Genomic DNA, 25,657 nt, shown 5'->3' with positions numbered 1-25,657 from the left:
TTACGGATTTGACTTGATATTTTATTGTATTGTTGCATAGGGGTGGGTGGAGGAACCAAATAAAAGGCCAAAGTCGCTTCACAGCATTTATTGGGTGATTAAAGAGATCCACGCACTGCCAGTGATCCGTCCAGAATGCCTTGGTATGGCATTTATGGTACTTAACCTGCTTATAAAGGGCAGGTCGCTTAGTGCATCTTCCTCGATACGTTTGTTTACGTCACTATTGTTATAGTCACGTACCAGATATGCAGTCCCACGATTTCACGCCGTCAGTTCTGAGAACTCTAGCGGGAAGTGGCTGGGTGCCGTTACCGACCACTAAGTCCATTCGGGGGTCTGCATTGTTAGCCGACAGCACTTAAGCCTGGAGATAATCCTCGAAAACCAATTATAACGGCGGCTCCTTTTAGCATATGCTACAGTATTATATAAATATAAATATCTATTTTTCTATCACACATTTTTACAGAATTTCAAAATAGGATATCATTATATTTTATTATCATTCCCATAAAAAGTGTTGGAAATCGGAAGGATGTTTATTTCACACACACCGACAACCTACATACATATAATACGATAAATGTATGTATGTATACAATTATTGCACAATATTAGATATTTCTCCCATCGTAATAATACACGGCTTATTTACACGTAGTAATAATTAATTATTCAAATTTATCGCCCGCGCATTATAAAATGGGTATGTCAACGTAACGAACGACAATTTGTATTCAAAAATGCGAAAAAAAATTTACTTCCTCTTTAAAAAAATTTCAAACAACATTAGCGTCGCATCTGACGATTAGATGCGCAAAATTAGCGTGCCGGAATTGTGCAAGAATAATATTAATTGCCCCGCGCTCCAACCCCGGATATCGTTATTTATCTTCTGATGGGTCTTGTGTGTGAAAACGGGGATTTGTTCCATCCTATGTAGAGGCGGATTGCGAAAAGCTGACCCTGGACATACGCGCATAATTGATTGTTTGCGTGCTCGTTTCGACAGTGGTGTTGTGTCGTTGCAGTAACCCAACGTTTAAAATTTAGTCTGGCGTGTCAGTCTGGGTCAGCTTTTCGTAATCGGACTCCACAGTCCACGCACCAAATCAATTTAGTGATGAGGCTCTAATGATAGTCATCGATAAATTCAAATAACGGTGATGCTGAAAAAAACATTTTTACGATTTGTATAATACGTGAATTTGATTCTTGACACATATCAGTTTCGACAGTTCTAATTTTTCAGATCAATATCTTTTCGCACTCCATTATAAATGAAACGGTCTTTTGGCGATTACAATATAGATAATTTTAAGTATTAATAGTTATTAAAATACCGATGCAATAAACTGTCAGTTATTATCTTTTTTTAATAAATATCATATATATAATATCACTATTATGTGTGGCTGTGTGTCTGTCTGTGTAACTGAGATAACGCTCGCGGTACTATAGGAGTCGTGTCGATTCGACATACATATGTACGTCACAGCTAAAACAATGCCAACAAAACGTACGAATATAATAACAAAAGAAAAAAGCTTCTATATATGTATACTGTTTGCTACCAATGTTTCCTCTAGGCTAAAGTCTCTGAGCATTTACCGCCATCTATTGAAAATTTATTTAATTTATTAATTAATTTTTCTATCTGTGTTTGATATTGTTTATATGTATGTAGGTAGGTAGATAGTTTTCAACTTTTTTTCATATTAAATAATTAAATATAAATATTAAATTAAATATATTTTAAAGGTATTTGAAAAAAATTCCACCGCGTGCGGATCGAACAAAGGACCGACAATTTCTTTTAATTTTTCTTTATTTAATAGCTTAATATACCAACACCCATGCGATGATATTTCATCGGGTACAACACTAGTATATACGGGTTTGGTGCAAACGATCGACAAGCGCCAGACAGACTGAACCACAGATTAGCTGGATGGCAGCTTTAAACGCAATTCTCCACTTCACGAATGATAGATTGCACATCAGATGACGAGTAACCTTTCGATGTGCAGTGATGCAATTATTAAAATTGAGTTCGATCTTTGTGGCGAGTTTAATAAGGCAAAATTTGGAACTTAAGTATCAGAAGCACAGAACGTATACAGGGTAGGTATGTCGGGACTTCGGGTAGATTTCGCTTAGTGTAAGTGCGAGCAGTGTGCACGCATAAGGTACACGTGTCGTTAATCTGTGGTTCAGTCTGTCTGGCGCTTGTCGATCGTTTGCACCGCATCGACATATGGGTATGTAAAACGCGCTCTTATTTCAAGTATGAAAAATTATTACTTAATACATACATATATGTACAATGTATTATATTATCCAACACGAACGGACGAACTAGCGGATGGAAATACTTACCCTTTTATATCATCATCATCATCATCATCTACAGCCATTCATGATCCACTGCTGGATGAAGGTCTTTCCATCACGCTTCCACTCGTCTGTCTTGCGCAACTATCATCCATCTCACCCCATACGTTTTCCTAATTTCGTCGACCCATCTACCCTGCGTCTTCCTTTTACCCCTTTGCATTTTCTCGTATACCATTCTAGCACTTCTTTTGTCCACCTTTCGTCCATTATTCTAACCACATGGCCCGCCCGTCTCTTCACTATATCCACTACCTTGGTCATACTTCTCACCCACGTATTCCGTTTCCTGTGGTTCCTCGTTATTCCATACTTCTTTGATTGCATTGGACTTTGTGTAACAACTTGGCGTTCAAAATCCAAATGTCACATCCATACGTCATCGCTGATAAAACACATTGATCGAAGATCTTTTTCTTCGGACAAAGTGGCATTTTTTATTTAAAAACCAGATTCATTCGTGCAAATGCTCTCCACCCCAATTTCATACTTGTCTGTTCTTCTTCATTACTACCTACCGGATATGTCTATTATTTGTCTTAAATATAAATGACTATTCACCACTTCTACTATTTTATCATCTATTGAAATTCTATATAATATATGACTAGTGTTGCGCCCGTTGATGTTTCAATGGGTAGTTTTAAATATGATACAAAAATATGCATGTAAACCACACCCGAGGCTCATTTCATTATTTAGTGTTACCTCACTCCACCCCCCCCCCCCTCACGCTGCCCCTCATTCCATCCCCTTGCAAATACGTCCGTCCGCGTAAAAATGAGCATTTTCAGTGGTTAAGGTGCAACCTTATGAACTTCTGATTATTATGATGTTTATTTTTTTAAATCTCCACACTTTTCCATGCCAAAAAACATGAATATACGAGTACATCCCTTCCGTTTTTATATATTATTGATTTGAAATTGATCTTAGATCAACCTCTTAAAATCTCTACAGTGAAAAAAAATCATATGCTAATATACATATATATATATATATATATGTAAAGACAAGCGGTCACAACTGTTGATTATTTTCCAGTCGTTCTGTCAACACTCCACGCCTCAGCCGCATTGATCCAAATCGTACATTGAACATCCATCGACAACCGTGCGATAACTCGCTTGGGATTTCAATGGATTGAAAAATGAAAAGCGAAAGTCTGTCCACGAAGGATCAGCTTTTATGTACATAAATTCATTGACCTAGAAGAGTCATCCACTATTCAAAGTAAACCTATTCAGATATTAATCGGTTTTGTACGTACACTCCTATGTACATAATAAATAAACTAGGAATGGTTCAAATTGAAAACTACAACAACCTTACGATCCTTTTTAATAACAAATCGATTCCATTTGAACTTTCACTTTCGATTATTCCTAAAGGAGACCATGCATGATTCATCTGTCATACCGATTTCTCATATTTATATAATACATATACTAACTTGTCTGCCAACAATACAAAATCATCCAGGTGTTTTTTCAGAATGTTATAAAATAATAGGACACTTGTCGCTTTAGAGCAATCTGTTGAGTGAGTGTGCACGATTAATTGATGTAATAAAAAAAATTAAATAAAAAAATTAAAATAAATAAACCGGACAATGCAATATATTGTAAGGTCTGTAGCTAATGTCGTAACCAGAAGCCCTAAGAAGGGCATCACCAGGCAAATCTTTATGTGAAATTCATATTTACTGATTGGCATCATCATTCCAACATATCCTATCTGCAGGGCCGCGCTTAGGAGTTCGGCCGCCTGTGTGTAAACTTAAATCAGCCGCTCTTTAATTTTATCAGCATTTTAATAAATCATATTAATCAAAAAAATTAAAAGAAATGCATGCGAGTAGTGCAAAAATCTTCCCTTGTGAGAAATATAGTGTTGAAAATTTTAATCAAAATAAAAATTAATCAGAAAAACGGACAGAAGATCAAAACGTTTAGTTATGTAGAGGACCAGACGATAAGAAAGACTAAACGTTTTGGGACGGGCCGCACCGTGCGACTTGGTTGAGGGCGACCAGACCAATCCATGCAGGTAGATGGGACATGCCACACCCGTCAACTTGTTTGTCGCACACATTTCCGTACATTTTTTCATGTCGCGCAACTAGTCGGCCGACAAAGTTGCACGGTGCGGCCCGGCCCTTTCAAAAACATTCATGAAAATATAGTATTTTTACCCCCAATCCCATATCTAGGACATTGTTTATCTAGGACCTTAAAGCTTAATATCAACCTGCTATATCTTGACGGAAAAATCATTGACATTTATAATTGAAAATAGTATTTTTACCCCCAAACTCATATCCTAGGACATTGTTCTTTCGATAACCAACCAATACTCAACATCCTTGAAGAAATGCATCTGGCAGTCGCAAAATTAATAGAAAATAAAAGACTATGCGGACCAAAGTTATACCTGCCATCTCGTTATTTCCCCGAATTATACGTAGTTCGGGCATGTTACAAGTTGTAACTTGCATCATCAATCCACAAGTATACAACGAGACAACCTAAATGCATTTTTAAAAGTACAATGTCTTGTTTCGTATTTTTTAAGGAACATAATTTTTTCGAATCTTATTTCTTTCGGCCACCTTTATATTTCGGCCGCCTGTGTGCGTTGCACACATTTGTAAATATGGTACTCTGCCTATCTAATACGACAATGATGCTACGATCCTAAAAATTCTAACCACCGACAAATTTCTATCCGCAAACGCAGATTAACTTGACATACCGCAAACAGCACAGTGCACAGTTTACACCAGAGCGCATTTCCGGTCTAGCACACCTTCCTACCACCTGCATCAGTGGCAACAGCCACTTCTATAACCACTTTTTGAAGAGCCATTCACGGGCCAACAGTGGCGAAGGCAACACGTTCTCTCTCATTGCTATTTGACCGGCGTGCGCGTGCTCTTACACAACTCGGCGAAATCGTTCAATCGACCACTTCTTAATACAAACATACACGCGTGTATCGTAGACTTTTCTTGATTTATTTATCGACGTCTTAAGACCGTGGAGTTCTTCCAGGTTTATCAGGTGTGATTACACGTTGTATGCGGACTCCTCAAATTCGTGAAAGCCCTTTTGGAAAGCGACCCGAGGAAACATTCATGGTGAGTCGAACGTTTTCACTTAAAAACGCGATAATACGTATATATGCATGTGGGTACGTGAACGAGTCATGATAATATCAATATAAGTCTATTGATTTTCCGAGTTCCCTCGAGCGCTCGACCTTTTTCAGACTTGATTTTCGTTTCAGACATCTAGTATGTGGTGGTTCTCGGATTAAATTTAATGTCAAAGCCGATGCAAATGCGTGTCTAATTTCTCCTATACAGACGCTTCGTGTTTTGACAGTTTTGTCAGTTTCAGTCATCTGTAACACTTTTGAAGTAGGTGTCTGCTTAAAATTTCAATTTATTCCTTATAAGTGCTAATTTGCCAGTTTCTACAATAGAATTTCTCAAATTGTGTCAAAACTTTGTCTCAATATTTTGCTTCAATTCAAAGTTTCGTTTACTTTAAAATGAATATTAATATAAATTGGCTAGAATTTTGTTTTGTAAAGAGTTAATTTTCAGGTTTCTTCAGAAAAATTAATAATACGTATGTTTTATGTAATTTCTATGACTCGTTATTATATTTTTTTTTAATTATCATCTTCTGTTTGATTAGAAAATGATTTTAAAAGTCTTAGTCCATCAAATTTATACATTTATATATAAAAGTATGTATACACATTATGTAAACGTATGTAAGAAAATTTATTTATTTCATTTCCTGTTACTTTCAAAGTGTCCTTTTCAATTCCGCATCGTGACCATGAAATCTCAAATTCATGATAGTTTATTATAATGTAAATAGGTATTTATTATATCTACTTAAAATAGTCATAAAAATTATTCCTATTCGGAAATTGTGATTACAATTTTCCAACGCTTTTATCTTATAAATCCTTACTATATTCATTGATATAAAATCTGTCCAAAATCCTATAAAGTATCCAAAATGATATAAATTTCAACATTAAAAGGCCAAAACTAATTTTCTCAAATTCATTCAAATTGACATAATTATAATTTAAAATGTATTGATTATAACTCAAAAACGTATGCACATCTTCTTCGGGCTAATTCTCGTTCCTACAATAATTATTGTTATTTACTTTTCCGAATGAGTTAAAAGTTTTAACCACATCGTTGACTCGATATTCCGGTTTAAAATTTGCATATGCATCCGTGGTCGTTTTAATCGAATGTCAGCGCAATTTTACGGATTTTTCACGCATCATCAAGGAGTCATAGTAATGCATAATTTTATCATAGTTAGAGAAAAGTGTGACGCATACGTTTTCTGTCACGTCCTAACGTTTGTACGATTAATTCATAAACATAAATAAATAAATAAGAAACAAATACGCAACTGCTATGGAGATAAGGCACAAAACAAGTCATTTTAACTCGTTTTTCAGAAGTAAAAGGAATCAATTATTTTTAATAGTCAACCTGAACGTACCTTTGTGCTAAAATACATAGATTTATTCACTATTATGATATATGCATGGATTCATTTTTTTAAATACTTTTCTTTAAGCCAGCAATATCTTCAATACTAAAGTATCTGCTAATTTAACATGACTTGAGCAATAAAATTGAGTAATAAAAGCGTCAAACACATTGGGAAATGTTTGACTTTGCAATTTATTGTTAAATAGCTTTTCATTTTCACAATAAAACATACCACATTTTTTATCCCAATCCGCGTTAGATTAGATCACATTCTTATCAGTTTTTTTTACGATTAACCACCATCTTACAATATTGCCTAAATAAATAATTTGGAAACCAGTTATTCAAATAGATTGAATAAAACTCACTTAAGCTTATTGGACTCTTTTCTTAATCTTTAAGTCAAAAAAGAAATAATGATTTAAGTCAGAAAAGAAAGAACTTCAAACTTTTTGATTTCAGAAAACAAAGATTTTTGACATTCTGCTAGTATACCAACAATATTATACATATGTAGAAGGTATAAATATGTATGTATGTACATATGTACATATACATATGAAAGAATCTTAAAATACCAAACCTCTTATCTACATGACGTTCAGAAAACCTATTCGGACATCACTTTTTTTTTCAAAATTATATATGCATGTACATAGATATTTATATATTTTATTTTAATATGCATTAAATATATAATGTCGCACATTTTTTAATACGACTTTTAGTGGTTAATTTACATTTAATAACCAGCTACAAAGCTCAGTAGTAAACGTATAATGCTTTCAACTCAGGGGTCATGGGTTCAATCCCTGGCACGGTATTTGCTGACCAAATCTTAGATATGTGTATGTGTGTGACTCCAAGTCGATCGTTTCCTATCAGAGTTTGCCAATTTATCTAATTTCATTGTTGAAACGGTTCCTCGCCAAATTGGCCACCTATGTATATATAATAAAATTAAATTTAAAAAAATAAAATCAATTTTATGTTGCAATTAATACTGTATTGTACTTGTACATTTAACAAATATCGATAATATAAAATATTAATTTTTATAATCCATATACATATGTACGTATTTTATTTTATTTTAACATATTAGCTAACCACAGTGACATTACAGAGAGCTCCAACGCGTGACTATGGCCAGTCATACAATCATATCATCATAATAATAATAATAACCTTAAAGATTTAAAACAACCTGCTATATCTTGACGGAAAAATCATTGACATTTATAATTGATAAAATCAACCACTGGCGTTGCTCAACAACCACTCAACCAGTTTAGCACAGTTTACATTGAAGAGGTCAATTTCACCAGCAACCCGGTTGAGCAGATATATCGCTCTAGATATTGGAGACGTTGCCAACATATTTGTGCGAGCCACAGGAGGAGCAAACAAATCACGATTCCTCAGGTGCATAAAACTTAAATTCATTAAGAACCTGAGGATTGTGGACTATTCCATTTAATAGCTAAAAAAGTGCTTTCTCAGAAACATAACACGGCGAGACTCCAATGAGTTGAAGCCTAACGCCCCTAATAGGAATGCACTAGGATATAGCCAAGGCTAATATAAATATATAATATAGATAATATTTGTATGAATATGTAGAAAATTCTATAAAAAATATGTGTAAAAAGGTTTATGTAATATGCAATGTAATTTTTCAACATAAACGTAGTTATATACATATAATAGACCCAATTTTGATGAGTCATTTTTGGCATTTGCAATTTCGTGATATTTTTTGTAGAATTTAAAAACAATTCAGAAAAGCAGTAATCATAGATAATAGCACAAATAAAGATTAAAATGACGTTATTTAATTTCAATCAATATTATTTGTTGCTAATGTCAATATATACATACATATTTATAAGTCCATTAGGAAATACTTTTTCCAAATTTAAACGTAACACCGCCATAAGTGTTGTACATATAGACACCATTTTGGGATTTTTATATATTGTCAAGTGCTACCGTAAGGTGTAATCTTTACTTCTCCGAATGTTTTTAAGAGCTTCCAAATAGTTTATTTTTTACCGTTAGCCGTTAAGATGCTAACAAGTACTGCATACACAACCTTCAAGATTCTCGATAGGAATGTTCACGAGTGTCGGAAGAATTGCCTTTGGCTAAATTTGCCGACTGCTTTCTTTCATAGCTTTAAAACGCTCGAATTCTTTTTTATTGTTGTTGTTTTGGTTAACCACTTTTGCCGAAAGTGAATGAACCATTACCGTTAAAAATTAGGTAACATCGAAAGTTTTCCCAGTGTTACGCATTTTTACGCCACACGACCACGTTTCTAGCACGCATCAATTACGAACGAACGAATTAGGTCTCATTGTTTTTCTGCTTCACCCATATATGTATGTATGAATGGGGCATAATAGCGTCATGATACTCTTCGTTTATATGTACTCAATACTCTTCCGCACGCAATCTTACCGTCGAACTTAACGGGTGTTTGATTTTTTTTAATGCAAATCATTGTTTACTTCCATCTTGAACCTACATATGTATGTATTATATTATATTCATGATAATTTGGGTCTCTCAGACTGTATTCGTTGGGGGGGGGGGTAGTCTCATTTTGAGGGTTTTAAGGGTCGAATTCTTTGAATTAAAAGCTTTAATTCATGATAAACATTATCTGCAACATAAGAGGCTATCATTTCCAATGAACTTTTTTCAATTCTGGCGTGTTGAATGTATCTTCCTCTCGTTCCATCCACCACAACAATTATACTGATTTGCTCAAAACTGTTTATCCGCTTGGCCTTGTGTGCTCAAAAAATTGAAGATTTATTTCGGATTAATTGGAGATTTATTTCGGATAAAAAAAAGACTCGCTTCTCTGAATGATTCAAATTTTAAATGTCACTAAAACTTCAGTTGATTCATCTCAGATTCTCAACAAAGTTATATCTAATATTATTTGTGTTTAATTAGTAAATCTCCAAATACTATCGGTTCATTACTTGCGCGGACATTCGGTCGACGTAAATTTTGCCGAAAGGACATTAAATCAAATGAAAAGAAAATAGTTTGTTGTGTAGAAATAAGACATTTATTTATTACTAAGCACTATTTCGCATATTACAAATACATGCATATGTATATATACATACATACATACATACATACATACATATATCACTTATATTATTTATTTATTTAAGAATACTTGGGAAAAGTGGCATAGGTGAATTTTTCAGTTTCAAATCAATACTTAATAATCAAATTAAATTACTGTAATGATAATTTGTCGGAATAACGCAGGTGGCGAACACCTTTTAAATTATTCAATTGTTTGTTTATTTTACCCTAACAACGCAGGTGGCGACGCGAACACAGTTGAAATTATTAAGTTGCAATGTCACTCATTCCTGTTTTCCCGTTCTCGTTCCTGTTTTTGGGTGATTTTTTTTACAGAAACCATCGCGGGCATGCACTCATGTAAGTTTCATCGCAATCGGTTGAATGGTATAGGAACGCTACGTGACAGAGAAGACAGACAAACATTGATATATATTATAGATAGACTTCAATTATGTAGATCACCTCTCATTCTTCTGGAAAAATGTATTCTTTTTAATCTCATATCGTATGAAAATGATTTATTTTAGGGTTATGTGTACATTAATGCGTTCCTCACCATTTTTTTTTTTTTTTTTAGTTGCCAATATGTAGCATTCAAATCTTCTGGATATAGTCTCATGGTCCATTTTTTTCCATTTAGGAATATTTTAAGAAGGATAAAAAATTATGGCATAAACAATATTTTCGTTATTTACCAACAATATACAAATTTTCCTCCATTTTAATAATCAATTTAAACAAACTATACATAATAAATGATTTGCGATACATGTCCAACACTTTCGCATTTAACACCAATTAGCGATAGACCGTTAGAGCGCATCATCGATAAATCTTCACCCACAAACCATAAACTGAATGTTCAATCTTGCATACTAAAAGTCAACTTTTAGCACAATTCGTGCCAATTTCTCGATCACAAAACACAACTCGAATATATTAAAATCCAATTTGAGCAAATTAAAAAGTAAAACGCTACCGTTAGGCGACCTTAAAATCAATCCAACAGCTCGGTCGTTGGACACGTTATATTTAGATAGGTATCTAGGAATTATTTAGATTAAGCATCTCTTCCTCGTTGTGCAAGTGCATATTACGCGATCGATACCAATTTCCCTTTGTGTATACGTACGTACATATAGAATGAATAAATATGAAAATGCGCTAAAACCGGTCGATCGCTCACCACGTCGATGCTGTTGCATCACAGATCGGAAATGTGCATACATATATGTGCACTCGCATACCTATCTTACATTGTATTCCGAACACAAAAAAGCAATTATTCGCACACTGTGCACGTTATTGAAGTTGAATTTATAGTTCAACCCATCAACGCCGACATAAAATGAACAATGTTTTCAAATCTAACAAAATCTCATGAAAGTATCGATTGCATTTTTTTTATTTTTCAATGTCACTTTACAAGCATTCTACTCAATATTTTTTCATTCAAAATATCAGTAAAACATTCCTTCAAAATGGTAAAATAATAATCTAAATTTTAAATCACTAAATCCAATCTGTATACATATGTACATCTTAATTTAGTAAAATCGAGATATTTTAATCCAAACATGTCCTACCCTACCCGATACGACTCATAAAGAAGTCGGTGAATTGAATCTTTTATTTTGCATTGTCACGTCTATTTTTTCCAGTCTTTATATACAGTGCACTTTGCTTAGTAATCTTGCTAAAATCATGCATGTACTCATAAAAAGCATTTAATGTTCTTAGTGAACAAATTGAAGGCTGACTCGTGTGTACAACGCATTATAAATCAATGTATAATACATTCGTATGTAGTAATATATGTATGTAAATATATGAATGTATATATATATATATATATATATATATATATATATATATATATATATATATATATATATATATATGTATGTACATATGTACATACATATTGTATATATGTATGTACATATGTACATACATATATACAACCATCTATTATATGCTATTTTCATTGAAATATTTATTATTATTGATGTGTGTGCTCACTGAATCGTTAAGACATTTTAGAAAGAATAATGATCGTCATTGAAATGTTTCAATGGTACCTTTTATACCAGTATTGATAGTTATTGCCATCGGTTTTTCATCGGAATTCACCATTACTATTTTTTTTTTATTATTTACAGTGTTTATCGTGATAAGTAGACAGATAGCATTGAAAGTATTCCAATTTTTTTTATGTATTATACATACATATATACATATGTATGTAGGTAAAATTCCATACGAAAAGATTCTCATATACATACGTTATGTACATATGTACATATGTATATTTATTTCGTTCTCGTGACAGATTTTTTTATCTTAAGGTGGATAGATCACTAAAATTAGAAGGATATCGTACGATTATGATTACAATAAAAAATGAATGTGTAATAAGAAGAGGATCATTATTTTTTACTAATATAAAGAGAAACCACGTAAAATCAACGAGATTAAAATCGTGATGTTGTTGATTGAAAGTGTAAAACTTGATTAGTCGAGGCTTTGAAGTATTTTTTCTACCAGTAGAGGAAAATAGTTCAAAATTTGGAATGGAATGTTTTAATGTATGTATATCAATCGATTACTTTGTAATAAATATGATTATTAAAAGTACATGACCTTTCATTTCTTTTTGAGGTACATAGCCCCAATTCTATTCGCATTTAAATTTATAAAAAATCGGTTTTATTAATGTATTATAATTAAATCAATCAATTCACACCGTCCTGAATCAAATTACGATAAACAAACATTCGATACGGTTAACAATGTTTACATTGCATACATAATTAACATAAGTGCGTTTTGCCACTAAAGAATTCGTCATGAATTCACTACACGTCACATAATTGTCATTGCGACGATTTAGTCAGAAGCCCAAAAAACAGACAATGCACATCCATTGTCGTTGGCGTGAAATGTGTTAACAAAAAATAATTATCACACCGAAATGTAGAGGAAATCCGTCGAAATTGCACATCACCGGCAAGTATGCATGATATGTACAATCATTTAAGTAGTGCATAATTGTGCAAATATCACTCGACCTCCTCGCCGTTTTAATAGCATTATTATTATCTCGAATATGTTTCGAAATAACGTAAATTTTTTCATCGGAAAAGGATGTTGAAGCTAAGCGAAAAAAAATCGATCAATGTTAAGGTTAAGCCAAGCACCTCAAATTCTCACCGGCCTTCAAACGCGACTGAATCCTTTTTTCCGCAAAATCATTCAATAACATAACTGTTCTCTATCCACAGTCATACATACTGATTATTCGATTGATAATAATAACAGAAAAGTTTTGAAAATCATCACTGATTGTTAAAAATGAATTGTACACGTTAGTGACACTGTTACCATATTTTTTTCCGATAGTAAATTTATTATTTCAAAATTATTTTATGCCGAAACTTTTAAATATCATATCGTTTCATATTAGTTCAATATTTTAATTACATGTTCTTAATATCGAATATTACGTGCGTCGCACTAATTCGACAAAAATGCAAAGTGAAAGTTTTCGATTAATAGAGGCGGTTGCGTTTAAACGCGATGATGATTCAAAATTTGAATTGTGTGCAATTGTAATATATACAGATAGTAGTAGGTTGTAATTTTCACAAGATACTATGTTGTAAATTAAAAGAAGATATTATGCTCGTATGTATATTGCCGAAAGACTTGGGAATGTGTCAGCAGGTCACATAATATAATATGTCGTATCGAGTATATTATTTAAGTCAAGTTAAAATGCATGTAAAATTACCAGTTTGTAGTCATTTCTTTAAGTTAGATTTATTCAAATTTTAGTAATGCTTTTAATTTTGTAACAGATTAATATTTTTATATGAACCCACCCAAGAGAGTTAAATCGTAGTTTGTCAATTGGGATTAGTATTGATGAATTGAAGGAAACTTCAGCAAATAATCCCGTTGGTTTAAAGTCGTTAATAAATTCATATATTTTTAAATGTTATTCTTATTCTACATCCTCAAGATAAAAACAAGATATCATGAGATTTAGAATTCCAATAAAATTTTCAATCAAAAGTTAAGAACTAGTACAATATTAGAATTAGAATTTTCATATATACTCAAAGAAACTGTTTCCATTTCCTGCCAAAAATAATCCATATTTTGTACATAACAAAATAAAAATCTTTCTATACCACGTCAACCATTGTAATCCTCAGATTTAATACAACTAACATTCGCATCACGAATCGTTGCATCCGAACTGCATACACATTGAATGCAAATTCTAATTTTTAACAATCGATTCCAATGACACACACACTTTACTCTTACATTTTTATACAATATATTATCCTCAATTATTATTGTATACATGGATATTGATAATGAATTTACTTTTTGCATTAAGAATTTTAATTTGTTTATTTTTTCATCGATTCAACGAACCTTGGTCCATTTGCGCGAGAGCGTTGAGTCATGTTTGTGCATTAGTCCACACCTGAAATAGGCATACTGTTTGAATAACAATTTTGTATTTCGTATCTCTTAAACAGAATTGCATTTAACGATGACAAACTAGTGACCCATTTGATGAAATCATCATATGGCACTCGACGTGTTTTCCCATTTTGTAAAATGAATTTCTTAATGAAGCCAACGTATTAAATTGCATTTTAGGCGCGAGCTCAGTTTAAACACGCATTACGTTTCTTCACTTCATAACCCAAATCATTTAAAATGACATTTCATTACTAAGAATGCAATTACAAACTGTTTATACCTCACTATGGCATTAATGAGATCTGCTGCAATTTTGGTGCAGCCAACAGAGAATATTCATCAAAAACTCCTTAAATATCCATTTGAAAGTTTTTTCAAACATTTATTCTAACGAAGTATCAAAAGAAATTTTTATTTTTTGCATAATACAATTCTCAAAGATTCTTTTTTTTTATTTGAATTTAAATTTATTTTCAATTTTCTCAACTTAAACATTAAACAACTTAAATCACTTTTTTATAATGAAAGGTTGAAAATAATGAATCTCACTGGAGACGAGAAGAATAAGAGGCGACTCAATCGAATCGAATCGGCGTCTTTAAAATATTAAATTATCATTACAATTGTTCTATGTCCAACCTGTTAATGTTCAATAACAACACTCATCTTAGAGGTTATTCTCTCAGACTTGGGCTTCCAAGCTGGTTTATTCCGATATATGAAAGAATATATGTGAAAATACATGTGTATATCTAAATTCTCTTAGGTAATAGGCGTATATTTCTTTGAACAACAAAAAAAAAGTTAGAGCACTTAGCGGTTTCTTTGAGATTTAACAATGTACGAAGACCAGGTCATAAACCAATAAAATATTATTGAAAGTATGTTGTTTCAATGACCTATCCAGCTTCAGGTATAGAAAACATTATTATCGCAAAAACTTTATACAAAATGCGTGGGAATTTCCGGGATATAATTGTTTTTTCTTAGGAATTGGGTGCCCTTTAAATATTGAGGCCACATGCCTACTTTTATTATGGTTTTAAAATATTTGTGATATGCCGTTTCTAATTAATATTTTTTCGGAATTTGCAACGGTTTCTTAAGCTTTTGGACTTTTAAGCTAAAACAGATGCGTAAATACCACTTTCATTGTATTTACGCATCTGAAATACTTCGTTGAGCGCAGAGCGAATCTCAGCAGTTCTTAATATCTATTCACGATTCCACAATTATAGTTTTTCTGCGAGGTTACACATTATTTTTTTAATAATATATTCTTGATAGTAGCTTATTTAAATATTTGAGCGTATTTAGGATCTGCCATTTTACGGCTGTTATATATAATACAAATTGTATTATTTGTAATAATAATATATCATAATGATCTTATGAAAGTTCATAATGTTTATAACTCAATTTAATTTATAAAAAACTATTTTTTTGCATAATATCATATATATTTACATTGTTTTTCGATATAAAAATTTTAAACTTAAAAAAATCTTAATTTTCTAAAACCGGCGAAAGCCGGCCAACCGGCTTTATATTTGTAAAAAAAATGAAAACTGGCTTTTTCTTTAGGGTGGTTTTTTGGAACCCCTACTCTCAGACTCTTTTTCCCCTTTTCATCTCTTATTTTCATTTTTATCTTGAATTTTTTTTTTTTTTTTTTAATTTTTATTTACTTATATACATATAAGTCAAATCCTTTGGGTCTATTGGCTTTACTACCTCCCCTAAGTATGACATTACAGGTTATGGTATTAAATTTGTACATACATATGTTCATATATGTATATATAAATTTATGGATTATAAATTTATAATCATATTCAAATAGTTGTGACATAGTGGGTAGGATAGTTTTGCCAATTTGATGGGGAACCGGAACCGAATCAGGCTGCCCATGAGCGACATTTATGGTACTAAACTTGTACATACATATGTATATAAATTTATAGACTATAAATTTTGAAATCATATTCAAATAGTGGACAGGATGTTTTTGCCAATTTGATGAGAAACCGTTTCAACTATGAAATCTGATAAATTGGCAAACTCTGATAGGCAACGATCGACTTGAAGTCACAAATATTCAAGTCTGACCAACAACACTACAGAAATACTTCTGGATAAATTATTTTCAATCGAGATCAACCCGTGGTTTGAACCCGGGAACCTCTCGGTGGCTAGCATTAGCACAACCACCGAGCCATACTGCTGACTAAAAACTTGTATTGCAATTTCGATCGAGTTAAAAAGTAAGTCGTAAATGACAAATTTCAAATAAAATACTTGGGACACTTTAAAAAAGGGCTTGCCATTTTTATTTGTCGAAAAACATTATTTTAAGTATTGAAATACTTACAACAGCACTAGCGATTTTTTGCAATGAAACATTGCGCATATAAGCAATCATTATAATTCAATTATTTACACGTTCTCCACATTTTTTCTTAATCCGATGTACAATTTGCAATAAAATTTATATATGTATTGCATTTGACAGCAATAATGTGTCTGAAAAATAACAACAAATATTAACAAACGGCCTGAAAAACATATCCAGATAAGACGAAAGATTTAAACCACATGGTAAAATAAAAAAAAAACACACAAAAAGTTGACAGATCGGAATAAATACAAGATCTTCATTAAAAATATAAAACTAATAGAACCGTATAATAAAAACAAACAACGATCGAGTAAAGACCTCATGAAAAAAACATGAACCGGTACACTAAGATTTACCTCGGTTATTTTTTACCAACCAGTTATCTAGAATTCAGATAGATGCAAATTTCGTCCTATTTTTAAACACAAAAAATAATAATGCCGTAAATCTAATTAATCGAATAACGTTTTCGAATTTTTTCTTCATATTTAACGATTAACCGGTTACTGCACTTCCCAAGGTGGTAGTCGAACGACATTAAACCACAAATCAAGGAATGATTTAAACACCCTACTACTGTTTTATTCCACTTTCGATTTCCAGAGTGGCATAATAAAAATCAATTTCACAACTGTCACATAAAAAACTGTAATGGTCATATTGTCGTATTTTAATCGACACTTTGCACAACAAACAATGCGTAATTTTAGAGTCGCGTGATATTATTATCGATCGATTTAGATTCATTCGTATAGTAAGTAGCTTTCTCAACTTGCAAACATTATGTTTACATGATGGGCTTACGAATTGTGTTTTATGCGTTCCAAGGACACCTAACGAGCTTACAAGTATGAATTACAAGGCAAATCACCGAGCTTTCATCATTGAACTTGTGACCAGAAATGGACATTAGCAATAAACTTGACGACGAGACGTGTTGACACGCCTATTTCAAACTTGAAAATCGCATTTGACCGATTGCAAAATGGGCAATGTGTACGCAATGTATTAATATTATACATATGTAATTCGACGGTGAGACGTATGCCGCAGCGTAACTTACGCATGTCGCGAATTTCCCGAATTTTCCAGACGCTTTTCGATTGTACGTACCGTGATTAGAGCGCGAATTTCATAGTGGATTTTTTTCCAATTTGGATGTTTCGAATTGTTTGTTTTACTACTTTCACCAGATTCGCACCGAAACAAAGTAGATTTTTTTCAGACATCGTTTATTTTTACGTAAGGGACACGCAAGCTGCGGCCCACGAGCCGCATGTGGCTAAAGAATGGAAATTTTCACCTTCAGAATACGTATACATAACTATCGACGTAGACTAGTGGTTATCATATATCATACTTTCGAGCAGAGTGGTCATGGGTTCGAGTCCCACTAGAGTCCCATTACTGTCCAGACCTTGGTTTGTGACTCAAGGTTGATCGTTTATTATCAGAGTTCGCCAATTTTTTCTGATTTTCATTGAAACGGTTCCTGTAATATTGGCATATCCTTCCTATCTCTCTTGCTAGTCTCAAGTTATTCAGCGTCTTGAGGTCCGTCAATTTGATGTTTGTATGAATTTAATGTTTGGATGTTTTTATAAATTCGCATTGCATAAAATGTTTATTTATATTGATTGTATTGTAGCGATCTGTTAAGGCGAGTGTTCATGTTCTATGAAATAAAATATCTTTTAAATTTATATACATATGTATATAATACACTCTATTTTATAAGATATAATTAACGACATATCTCAGTGGTTAGCATATACATATGTAATTTTATTAACTGAGGGGTTATGGGTTCAATCCCTTGCCCGGTGTTTCTAGCCAGACCTTGGATATATGTGACTCCAGGTCGATCGTTTCCTATAAGAGCTTATCAATTTATCTGATTTCATTATTGAAACGGTTCCAAATAAATTGGCAACCTATCCTCATTTGTCAGCATTATCAGCAAATCTGTACATACATACATATGTACAGATTTGGCTATAGTTAAATAAAATTAAAAAAGCTTGAATTCTTCTTTTAGAACAACTCTACATATATCTACATATATTTACACATTTGCATAATATTGTGCTTATCGTTCATCACATCAAAATATCTGGCAAAATTATAATCCAATTTGAAATGAATATCAAAACTAAATCATCATGAATACTAAATTAACCCTCAATATCACATATAAATTTTGATGGAACTACAATGTAGGTACATATTTAAAAGTTAAAAGAATATCAATACTTCGTAAGTTCGTTATCCATTTCTGAGCTTGGGAATCAATTTATGAATAATTCATGAATTTTATTGTGTCTGGAAATTTTTGAGTGAATCGCAACAAGAGTAATAATAAAAAGATTACACACCCCTGATCTGTCTCATCTCTTTTGTGTTTTTGTATAAGTACTATGTACACTGTGCAATCAAATATTTTCCCACGAAATTTGTCAATGCTAAGCCGCGATGACTTTCTCCGTTAAATAAATAAAATAAAAGTTAATGCAACGTATAATAGAAAAAATTATAACCGACGGTGCTACTCTCGCATTATTGAATTCTCACTTTCGTTTATATCGGAAAAATTCCAAAGTTCAACCATCGTACGTTTTCAAAGTTTACTTGGCGGTTCATTCATTCATAGCATCTTCCATGCCTGCTATATTGTGGCACATAAATTATAAATCCTACTTCTGAAACTTATGCAATATACTATAATCCCACTTCTGACACTTATGCATATAAGCAGTGTCAACACTATCTTCTTCGCAATGGTTGTTTGTAGATATAAAAGCTGAATTAATCTTAACATTATCAGTACCTTGACGGGACTAAATTTAAAGGAAAATTAATTACAATATAATATGATCAGGTGACGAGACATATATATTATATTTTCAAAAATGATTCAAATCAATAATACCAAATGTCATAATCATAGCATCCAATAAGCCCCATTTCTTAATATTACAAATGTATGTTTATTTTAATGGTACGCTATTGCGATACTATTCAAATCCACCGCAAATTATATATTGACATTGTAAAAGGATAATGCAATAATAAGACGAAAAAAATAATGGATATTAATATCATCTATCTATTAATTTGAATACCGGTCTCGTCTATACATTCTAGAACAAACGCAGAGGTTGCGTAACTGTTTTTTTCTACTTTTAACGACACAACTTAAATATTTGGAAAAATAATCCGCACGTTCATCAAGAACACATGTATGTACATACATACATATATTGAATCGGTCCGAGTGTACCAATTTAGTATTTTTCCCGGAACTAGACAGATTGCAAATAATAACGGAAATAGCCAATGTACAGGAAACGGATCAACCGCATTTATTTGCACAAGAACACACACACATTTGGACTTAATCGTTGTGCAAATACATATGTAAATTTTTTCAATAAAAAACATATAAAACCCATATATAGAATGAATTTTTTTTGTTGTATTTTCATAATAGCTTTTATCCTCTTGGATGTGGAATATTTGACTAATATAGACCGTAATTTTACAGATTTAATGCTACTATGTACTTTATATTCCTAATTGTATGCAATTTTGAATTTTTCCATCTGTATGTACATATGTATTAATGTACATTTTTTCGTTTCGATAATTACATATTGATATTAATAATTATTTTACAATAATGTTATTTTTATTTAAAATTTATATTTACGAGCGTATAATCCGTTACTTCTATTGTTTTAAATTCACAGTAAATCATGAAAAATTTATTATTGATAATAAATCGCATACATAATATGTACATTAACATTGAGGTATTAAAATCAACCTTGGATTATGTGAAAAGATGAGCGAAATTTAGTCATGAAATTACGCAAAAGCGATAACCTAAAAAAATTAATAACGTTAAATAACGATAACTTCTAAAAAAATTATCAATTTGAAAACAATTCCTTTTATACGAAAATATAACAAACTAAAATATTTATGATTATTAAACATACTTGGGAGAGGCGGCATGATTAGATTTGAATTATTCCCATGTTTTAAATATCAGTAAAGTTTTGCCTACGATTGAATATTCTTCAGTTCCTTATTCAATTCTAAATAAAAGTTTATTATATGTTTTACTTCAGTCGAACCTACAGATATATAATAGTACGTTTCCAAAATAATACTTTCTAAATTATTATAAGCAATTATTTTATCTCTATTATGTCAAATTATGCCACAAAAATATTTCCCTAATTTCAAAATGTGTCTCACATTGTATATATGTACATACATAATATGCATAAGCACTCGGGCCCTAAACTACAAGGTATATGTACTTTTAACCGCGAGCTATACATACATATATATTTTAACTACATACTATTATATAATAAAGATCTACATACATAGATAAAAGTATCATCTTAATATCGTACTTGAAAATGAGAACACTTACATAAAATGTATGGCGTTTTAACCCTAGCTACGATAGACTTATCGGAAGACAAACAAAAGCCATAGCTTCCGGTCTTTCTGAAACCACTACGACAGAGAATCATAAGAGAGTTGTCTGCGGATAAATGTCAAATCTTAGCATGACTTCAATTCCCGACAATTTCGTAGCAAAAATTCGTCGACGATCCGTCAAATCTGACGGATAGGCGCGCCACATCATTGCACAACGATTATTATCATTCGCCACTCGCGAACAACACCCACGCGTACGATCGGCGATGCAGTCTCGCAAAATTGCAAGCGTTTACTTCCGACCGGTTAACCGGTTGAACCGGTTGCTTGCGATTTCGGGGCGTCGAATTTCGGTAGTCCCGCGAAAGTTGCTCCGGGGACGGCCAAAACAAAAACAACAACAAAACTAACCTAGGCGAATGGGGGAGGGACACGAGCCTCCGGTCTCACGACGAAAGTGAAAGCTGCACTTTAATCGTACCAATTAGTCACTCTCATGGGGGAGAGATGCCTGAGTTGTGAAGTGGCTCATGAACGACTATTCAACACTTCTTCCTCAAACCTTCAACTCTCTCGTCTGATCGTCGTTCGTGAACTTGCACTACGCTTTCGACTTGAGTCGTTAAACTTTTGACGTAACCCTTCCTCACCTTGTAAAAAAATCCATTTACACGCTAATATAGTAATTCGATTCTACAGACACGTTTTACGGGGTATTTTAAATAAAATTACAAAATTTTCTCAAACTTATTCCGATATACATACATATGTATGTATATGTTTGCGGATGATACGCTCGTTTAAATTGTAGATCAGCGGTTCCCAACCTTTTTTGACTCACGTACCACTTGGTAGTACATAACGCTAAATTGTACCACCAAATAAAAATGATTGTATTTCATGAAATTTGTTGTAAGTATAAATTTTATTAGAGGTAGGACCGGAAGCGTGCGTTTTCCGGGAAACAGGGCGTTTTTGGTATATTTTCCAGGAAATAGAGCAAACTACAAAGCCTGAGTGCAAAAAAAAGGTTCATCGTAAAAATGAACAATACACGGCGAACAATAAACAAAGAACGGCACGCTTCAAGTCCTACCTCTACTAATGTGAAGACAGGATAGACGCAATAAATTTGTTTTGTTAAGAAATTTTGTGAAAAAAAAGTTATTTGCGGAGTCACAATTATAATATGCTCAAAGTTTAATATATTTATCTACTATTTTGTCATATTTCTATTATTGATAAATGGTTTTAATTAAATACAAAATTAATTAAATCTCCTTACAAAATAAATTTAATGAGATCCTTGTGCTTGTTTCGAGGAACATACATATGTAGTTCTTTAAATTTAGTTCAAATGAGCTGCATTCAAGCCATTTCTATATTTCTCTTTTATTAAAATATATGAAGAGAAAGCTCTCTCAACCAGTTCAGGGCTAGTAAATGGCGACAGAAATTTAAACGCATGTCAGAAAGTTGTTCATATTCTTCAATAATACCTAGCCACAAATTAATAACCTTATTTATTTTGAATTCAGTTTTTAAATGCTATAATTTGAAAGTTCAATTAAGTCCTCCTTTCCTTGATTAATAATTACGTAGCTATCCGAATATGTTTATTATCAAAGGGGTTTGAAATCCTATTGTTTGTCTTCTTAAGGTTTGAGGAAGCACTGCGTAAAAGACGATTTCAGCTTTATTTAATTATTATTTTTTCACATATATCCCGAGACATACTAATATTGTTTTCAGATAAGAAATTATGTAGTTTCAAATACTTGAGTTTGATCATTTTCGATACATATGTAGATTCAAAAAATCTAATTTTCTAAACATAGTTTCAATTGTATCTGCAACATTAAAGATCATTATCGAGCTGTTCTCAAGTTTCAAATTCAGGTTATTTATTTATTGATGCGTTAACGCGGTAAATTTAAAAAGGCAGTCCAAAATCCATGCCGGATCAGAGGAAAACGTATCGATTGCTAGATTTTCGATCATCGACTGTACATATTAACGTCGACTGTTATTAAATAAGATAATGTTTATTAATTATATAAAAATATTTCTATTTTTATGATTGTATATCATTCATTCCTGCATGTCCTCCATTACTGATTTTTTTTCGCGTATCACCAATCATCGAACGCCTACCACCAAGTGGTACGCGTACTACAGGTACCGCTGTTGTAAATGAAAACGTGCAATTCATAAGTGATATATATATTTTTTTTCATTTTATTTAGATTTAAAAAAAAAGAAAAGAAAAAGATACAGATAAAGTAAAAAGAAAAAGAAAGACTATAAGGGTGTAGAACAGTGGTTCTCAAATGCGGCCGCGGTGGCCGCATGCGGCCACTAGTGGATTTTGCTGCGGCCACCAGCGACTTAATAGTAAATAATACTAATATTTAAAAAATATATATATATTTTAAAAACTACAAAAAAGTAACTTTACAATAATATTATAGAAACCATGCTCATCAATGACAAACTAAAATTATAGCGAAAAGCCTTGTGACAGAAGTTGAAAATGACAATTTTTCAATTTTATCTTTTGTTAGTGATTCCATAGATAAGATGACAGAAATAACTTCAAAATTAAAAATTAAAACTTAAAATAATAGAGTATCTTAAATCTCTGAATCTGGAACTTGATAAAAGGTTCGACGAAATGAATATTTTTAAAACTGTTTCTTTTGTATCTTCCCCTTATATTATGATGACAAATGAAAATTTCATAGTACTACAAAATAGAATAAAATCATTTTCAGTATTGAGATTAATTAACTGGGCTAACGTAAAATATGCATTATTAGAAATTCGTCATGATCAAGTACTTAATAACCATTTTAATAATATTTCGGTTCAAAAAAAAACTTACTTAAGTTCAAAAAAAATTTTTTCATTTAAGTGAACTTAAGTAAGACTAAGATGATGTGAGTGAATAATAAAACGGCCTCATACTGTATATTGCGCCAAATTTCTCAATCTATTTTAGGGATCGAACATTGATAGTTTATCAATGTTTTTTAGTTTATTAAAAAGTTCAAAATAGGGCAATGAGGTGCAATTTTTAATGTGAGGAAATGTAAGAATGTTAGGATTACAGTGCAGAGTAAGAGTATGTACATATGTTGGATAAATTGGAAGGGTCGCTCGGAATGACCCGGGTTTAAGCGATGTAAATCTTGCAAATTCCCATCTGTCCGACGAACAGACGGGAACAACCATAAACAAACACATAAACAAATACCTATATTTACTTATCAAAGGCACAGTTATTTTTGATCTTTTATTTTTTTGACACTACATTAAATTTTCCCCCGTCCCAAATTTTCTCTTGAAATATGTAATACTTACATATGTAAGAGTTTTGACAGTAGCGTAGCTACCGCGCCCGCAGACCCCGCAATGTGGGGGGGGCGCCGAGACCTGGAGGGCGCCACGAAGCGCGCCTTTTTGACAGATTTTTTAATTTGTTCGGTAATTTTTTTTAAATAACTTTTTTTAAAACTTCTCTTATTTTTCAACCTATTTGTACTATATGTATGTACATACATTAATATATATATTTTGAATTCATCCTCATTGTGTAATTGATCTATGCCAATAAGGCTAGAAGACTTCCGTCTTTTTCCATCTTTTGAACGTCAGTGCCACTTCAACCTATTTGCTGAGAATTCTCTTATTCTTGTATATATTTTTTCAATGTGTAAACAATAAAACAAAATTATATGATTAAAACCAATAAAATTTATAAATTTTTCGCTGTCACCATTAACAGGTGGGAAGTTTTTAAGGAAAATTCACCATCAGTTACTTTAAACAGATTGTGCACTGCTTGTTGGTCGTCCAGATTAAAAAATTAATGCACTACGATATATACATAGGTACATATACCGATACGTAAAAAAGGTTTTTCTGTAAGTAAATAATATGAATATGTGGGGGGGGGACGCCTTAAAATATTTTGCGGGGGGGCACCAGGAATTCACGCTACGCCACTGAGTTTTGATACAGATAATATAAAAATATAAAAATACCTTTTATATAAATAAAAATATAAAAATATAAAAATACCCAAAATACCTTTTAACAACTTATGATGAAAATGGTCACCATGAGTGTGGTGCCTTTATATGAGAGCTTCTGGCAAAACGGTTATTTTGAATTCTTGTTAATCAGCCAAAACTAATCCAAATTAAACTGCGAGAGATGACTACATTTGTATGTATTAAGCGCTT

At 32.2% G+C, this 25,657-nt stretch overlaps 1 protein-coding gene across 1 annotated transcript in view; it reads left to right on the top strand.

Moving 5' to 3' along the window:
- Positions 1-5,262: 5,262 nt before the first annotated feature.
- LOC143913702 (pancreatic triacylglycerol lipase-like) overlaps positions 5,263-25,657 on the top strand; it is a 54,870-nt gene continuing 34,475 nt past the window's right edge. The window contains exon 1 of the mRNA XM_077433669.1: positions 5,263-5,536. The gene's annotated coding sequence lies outside the window, so the exon portion shown is untranslated. The remainder of the gene's footprint in view (positions 5,537-25,657) is intronic.

Source organism: Arctopsyche grandis, chromosome 1, assembly GCF_051622035.1.
Source record: "Arctopsyche grandis isolate Sample6627 chromosome 1, ASM5162203v2, whole genome shotgun sequence".
Classification (NCBI taxonomy): Eukaryota; Metazoa; Arthropoda; class Insecta; order Trichoptera; family Hydropsychidae; genus Arctopsyche; species Arctopsyche grandis.
The sequence above is the reverse complement of the archived record's forward strand: the minus strand, read 5'-3'. Positions and strand labels throughout refer to the sequence as shown.